Consider the following 6,188-nt stretch of genomic DNA (forward strand, 5'->3'; position numbering starts at 1 on the left):
CCTTGACTAAGAACATCAACAGTGAGCATTACACTGGGTAAAGCTGTTTTGATTGAAAACTGGATCTGTAGTTGAATCTTGATGAATGTCATTACTAATTTCCAAATAATTTTTATGTCTGGATTAGGAATATCCCTGGATTAAGGTTTATATATAAAGGGAATAATAGATTTGAAATTAAGCATGAATCTGACTGCTTACTGAATCTGACATGAATCAGACTGCTTACTGATGGCAAGGATGAAGAGCTCAATTAATCTGAGAGGAGGAGCTGTTTTCGACGTGGAAGAAAATATCAATCAAGTTGCAATTTGGCACTGGAGGAAGAGTGCACAGCATTGTAGTGTTGCAATAATTGATTTATACTGTTCGCTGTTGCTCCAGCTTTCATTGAGTTCATTTGCAGAACTTAACAGCTAGTATTGGGCAATCAGTTACAACCGTGGAACACTTAACAGATGTGGACCTTTTCTGTCAGAATTTGACTTATTTTCATTCCAAACTGGTATATGTTGACATGTTTTAATTTTTCAGTCGGGTAGAATTTCAGAAGGAAGTTTTCCCCTGCTTGCTGTGTGTCGCAAAATGGTAAATGCATTATTTTACATTAACGCTTTGATTTTGCTGCAAATAATGAATAAAATGTATCTCCCTCAAGTTAGTGAGTGGTTTGAAAGCTGCAAGGATGTGTCCTTAGCTACAATGCCTGTATTAAGAGGCTGATGGGTCATGGTTAAAAATTGTAAACACATTTTTAAACAAATAATAGATGGCATTTGCTAAATCAGGCTTGACCCTTTTAAAGTGAAATTTTTTGTTACCAATTTAAATGTATTTTTTCACCACTTCCTGTTATTGATGCAGCCTCGGGTGGTGCAAAGATGTACAGGAAACATGGAATAATCTTTCTGGTATTATCATCTTGAGACTGTTTACTAAGATAGTTGATGTAGCATTACGATGTTTACGACTGTAAGGGTTAATGTGAGACTGGGGAAACAGTCCCACATTATGATGTTGAAAGTCACATGAGAGTAATAGAATGTGGTGTTGAGGCTGTAGATGCCAGCATGATGATAGTACTTTGTCAGGACTGTGCCTTGTATATACGTATATAGTTATGTGTAATTAATAAACAGATATTGTTCAATTTTACAAACCTCTCATTGTTTTCCAGAGACAATATACAGCCATACAACAGTTGGTAGGTATAGTTTTAATGACTTCCCCTCTACTTGCTGCCTTTCCCAGAATTTTCAGGAGAAATTTGGGTGACACTAGTTAGGCATAGATTGACTTCCATACCATGGGTGAGAATTTCTGCTCCCCATATCACCCCCTCCCCCCCTCGCCCCTTGCTTTCAGGCAGCAGAGACAGTTCATCATTGGCCGCCAGCGGGATCTTATAACAACACTGGTTTATTCAGTACTCCGAGCAGCTCTTACATGCTTCTGCACTGCCCATGCTCCAGGGAGAATTCCTGTGTTTCCGTCACGTGAGCCTTTAAGTAGCCATGTCATCATGTGACCACTTGGCCTGCAGAGATAACAACTCAGTTCATGTGGTCCAGTCCAGTAAGCAGAGGGAGAACTTTCACTTCATCAGTCTCTCCTTGGTCCCAGAAGCAAAAGGAAATTACAAAATTCAATGCACCGCCCAATCCTCAGGAGGAAAAAAAGCATATTTATTACCCATCCCCAAATAAGGGGCATGTTGATGTTAAAATTAATTTTGCTATATCAAGAATACATTTACTTGATTTTAAATGTTGCGCAAATTGTATTTTCCCTACACTTCTCACCATTGATATTTGGATCGTTCACTCCAGTACAGTTTAGGACAATACCAAATTCCTAACTAATTAATGAGATCCTTATAAACAACAGCTCAAACTTAGTGGCACCAAAGTGTCTGGCTTAAAAAAAGTTGTGGTGTGTCCGATGATGCATTGTCATCCACAGTATACCTTTTGAGTAGGTTTTCCCTTCCAAGTGTAGCTTTTGTTGATACTTTGCCTGGGGTTGCCTTTTCTATGTTATTACTCTCTCGAGAAAGTGCAACAAATGTAAGATAGCTGCTTGACAACCACTTTGTTACCTGAAAAATGATTCTCTGTGGTTTCAAAAGCTCAAGTGTATTATTATAATTGTGAGCCTAACTATTATCCTGTCTGTAGTTTATTTATGACTAATCCTGTGACGCCAGCTATTTACTCCATTACTTCTTTGATCCTTCCTCTTGGAACATAATAAAACTTTCAAAGGATAACCCCACTTTAATTACAATAATGGATAAGCTTAAAGGTCATTTTTTTTGGTAATTATGTTAGGTTTCAAACTCAACGAAGCTGCCGAACATATAAGCAACTTTATCTTGTGGTTAGCTCCCAAAATGGCTTAATGGCGAAGGCTCCACCCAGGATACCACAAAGCCACTGAGATCAGAATGTCCGAGATTTGATCCCTGGCCTCTGCTGGATTAAATGACTGATTTCAACCAGAAAGCAGCTGGGACGCACTGACAGATTTCTTAAAGACTGACTTCTATTCCTGATTTCTTTTCAGTGCCCTCTGTTGGAGAATATACATGTGCCAATGTTGCACCAGGATAAAGCCAGACCTCTATTGTCAGATGGCCAGCTGACCCTGTTCCTTGCATGAAGAATGCTCATTTGGACAAAGTACCAAAAGTTGTTGTCTCAGCAACGAAGAGTGACCTGCAAGGAGAAGAGCAGTAAAATTGCAGAAGGATAAATTCATATTTCTTTTCTTCAGAAGGAATATTCGAGTTTTCAGAGAGACATTTTAAAAAGAGGGAAAGCAACTCTCTTGTTAACTCTTTTCCTCCAACATTTACATTGTGTTAATCTGGTACCATTATTATGGTGCTTGCATACAAAGATATTCAGACTTTACAAAATACAGGGAGAATGTTCCCTTTGATGTGAATCAGTTGACATGCTTGCGTTTTTTGGCAAGATGCAAAAACTCAGCACCAGTCAGTATGCTTTATATTGCACAATTCTTCTTTGTTAAATAATCAAATGTCAAAACCATGCTACATTTACTTGCGAGTGCCAGTCACAAATCATCAGTTTTCTTGAGTAAATGGGATTTAATTGGACTTCAGTGATTCAATACCTAATAATATCATTACAACAAAAAAAAACATTTTTGCTTTTTATGTCCCAGATTGATTAGATTAAATAAAATTATGTTCATGTCAGGCAACTTCAAAAGTTCCATTACATTATCCTTCCTCTCAAATATGTCGCTCACCAAAACTTTGACATGCTCGTTCATTCTTAAATAGTACACAGATGACTGATCAAATGGCACTTACGACCTTGTATGTCATCAAAGATGGCAAGTAAAGGTCTCTAATCATTTTAGCCTTTAAAATAAGGTTTAGTAGCTAATTCAATTATTGAATATAAATAACGTTAAAATTCTAAAAACAAACTCACTAAGTAACGGTGGGAGACAGCTCACTCCTGCATTGGATCGAAGTCTGAGACAATTGGCACAAGTTAAAGTGGCACATTAGGCTGTCACAAATAATCCCCGCATTCAAAGGGCTCTAAAGAAAACTAACTCATGACATTTGCTCTACAGAAGCGATGTCCAGTGCAGTCAAGAGATTCGAGACAGACCCTACCTGCCCAAACTTGAACAAGGACTATTTTATTTGTTACTCTCATGACATTGTTCAGTTGGTTGATTGAAAGCAGCATAAAAATGAAAAAAAAAGTACTTTCTCCTCCCGGTTTTCTGAAGGCACAGCAGAAAGAAAGTAATTACCCAGCAGCCCTTAACCGTGATTGCTGGCAGTGGTAGCACTGCGCCGAGGTCTCAGGTTCGATCCCGGCTCTGAGTCACTGTCCGTGTGGAGTTTGCACATTCTCCCCGTGTTTGCGTGGGTTTCGCCCCCACAACCCAAAAGATGTGCAAGGTAGGTGCATTGAACACGCAAAGATTACTCCTTAATTGGTAAAAATGAATTGGGTACTCTAAATTATTATTTTTTTAAATTAAAAACCCATGATTGATGACATGTCTTTCCTGGATGAATCAAAGTATTCCTTCATCCCTTTATGTTGTGGAGAATGAGGTGATGCCCAGTTGCTCTTCTCCTGGTTCTGTTTTACTCTCCTTGTATTGACTGCTTGCTCAGTTTTCTGATTTCCTTCCTTTGTGAAAGATTTAGCAGTGGCATCTTTTGAGGAATTAGCCACGATATGAGTTCTTGATGAAGCTTGAATATATGAAACAATTTTTTGACATAACAGCATTTAATATTTTTGAGTTTGCAAAATGAAACATTGAACTCTATATCCTCACATTTTCAGAATGAAAATGGAAACTAATGTTAAAAATGTTACGCTTTATGTGTTGAAATGACATTGACATCCATCTGGTTTTAACTACAATCCATGTGGTGGATAGTGGATGACAAAAAGAAAAAAGTGACGGCCAGAACTAGTTATATATGCAGATTCAAATTGTTGTGCTGTTACCTGATCCCCTTAAGAGCTGAGTCGAAACAGCGACAGCGAAAACAGTGTGAGAGGAGAGAGAGCCGGGACAGCGAAAACAGAGTGGGAGGAGAGAGCCGGGAGATTTAAAAAGCGCGGGAGGAGAGAGAGCCGGGATGGCGAAAACAGCGCGAGAGGAGAGAGAGCCGGGACAGCGAAAACAGCGCGGGAGGAGAGAGCCGGGAGATTTAAAAAGCGCGGGAGGAGAGAGAGCCGTGACAGCGAAAACAGTGCGGGAGGAGAGAGCCGGGAGATTTAAAAAGCGCGGGAGGAGAGAGAGCCGGGACAGCGAAAACAGCGCGGGAGGAGAGGGCTGGGAGATTTTAAAAGCGCGGGAGGAGAGAGAGCCTGGACAGCGAAAACAGCGCGGGAGGAGAGGGCTGGGAGATTTTAAAAGCGCGGGAGGAGAGAGAGCCGGGACAGTGCTGGGAGAGGTGAGTGCACAAAAGGTGTGGCAGGAGTGCCTTTAGCCACGGCGTGCTGATTGGAACAGAGTGCACCTGAGTTTAGGTGAGTGACTGAGTGCTGATTGGAACAGAGTGCATCTGAGCTTAGGTGAGTGACTGAGTGCTGATTGGAACAGAGTGCATCTGAGCTTAGGTGAGTGACTGAGTGCTGATTGGAACAAGAGTGCATCTGAGTTTAGGTGAGTGACTGAGTGCTGATTGGAACAGAGTGCATCTGAGCTTAGGTGAGTGACTGAGTGCTGATTGGAACAGAGTGCATCTGAGCTTAGGTGAGTGACTGAGTGCTGATTGGAACAAGAGTGCATCTGAGTTTAGGTGAGTGACTGAGTGCTGATTGGAACAGAGTGCATCTGAGCTTAGGTGAGTGACTGAGTGCTGATTGGAACAGAGTGCATCTGAGCTTAGGTGAGTGACTGAGTGCTGATTGGAACAGAGTGCATCTGAGCTTAGGTGAGTGACTGAGTGCTGATTGGAACAAGAGTGCATCTGAGTTTAGGTGAGTGACTGAGTGCTGATTGGAACAGAGTGCATCTGAGCTTAGGTGAGTGACTGAGTGCTGATTGGAACAGAGTGCATCTGAGTTTAGGTGAGTGACTGAGTTCGGGTGAGTGGCGAGAGAGGGCTGTGTTTTTGTTGGTGTTCAGGTTTATCCTTGAGGTTCTATAAAAAATTTTTTTAAATAATTTAAATTAATTCACGAGTTGAATATGGCTGGACAGGTGATGTGCTGTTGCTGTATGATGATGGAACTGGTGGATCCCATTGAGACCGTCAGTGACCACATCTGCAGCAAGTGTTGGCCGCTCGAGGAACGTCGGCTCAGAATTGATGAGCTGGAGACCGAGCTGCACACACTGCGGCACATCAGGGAGGGGGAAAATTACCTGGACGCTTTGTTTCAGGAGGCAGTCACACCCGGTAGAATAAGTACTGTTAATTCGGACAGTGGTCAGGGACAGAGTGGTGTGACTGCAAGGGAGGCAGGTAGGGGGATCCTGAGTTTAGGAGTTGAGGAGCCTCAGCCCTTGACCTTGTCCAACAGGTATGAGGTGTGGATGAGGAAGAGGGCTGTAGGGAGGATGCGTTGACTGACCACTGCACCGTGGTACAGGAAGCCATTCAAGAGGGGGGAGCAAAAAGACAAGTGGTAGTTGTAGGGGATTCTATAATTAGGGGGATTGATGGC

The 6,188-nt window shown here is 41.8% G+C and overlaps 1 long non-coding RNA gene across 1 annotated transcript; it reads left to right on the forward strand.

Annotated features, from left to right (window-relative positions):
* The first annotated feature begins 400 nt into the window (after window positions 1-400).
* LOC140427449 (uncharacterized) lies at window positions 401-4,130 on the forward strand. The gene is made up of 3 exons (XR_011948495.1): window positions 401-588; window positions 1,178-1,204; window positions 2,566-4,130. It is a non-coding gene; the product is annotated as an uncharacterized lncRNA (long non-coding RNA).
* The last annotated feature ends 2,058 nt before the right edge of the window (window positions 4,131-6,188 follow it).

The sequence above is a fragment of the Scyliorhinus torazame genome, chromosome 7 (assembly GCF_047496885.1).
Source record: "Scyliorhinus torazame isolate Kashiwa2021f chromosome 7, sScyTor2.1, whole genome shotgun sequence".
NCBI classification, from domain to species: domain Eukaryota; kingdom Metazoa; phylum Chordata; class Chondrichthyes; order Carcharhiniformes; family Scyliorhinidae; genus Scyliorhinus; species Scyliorhinus torazame.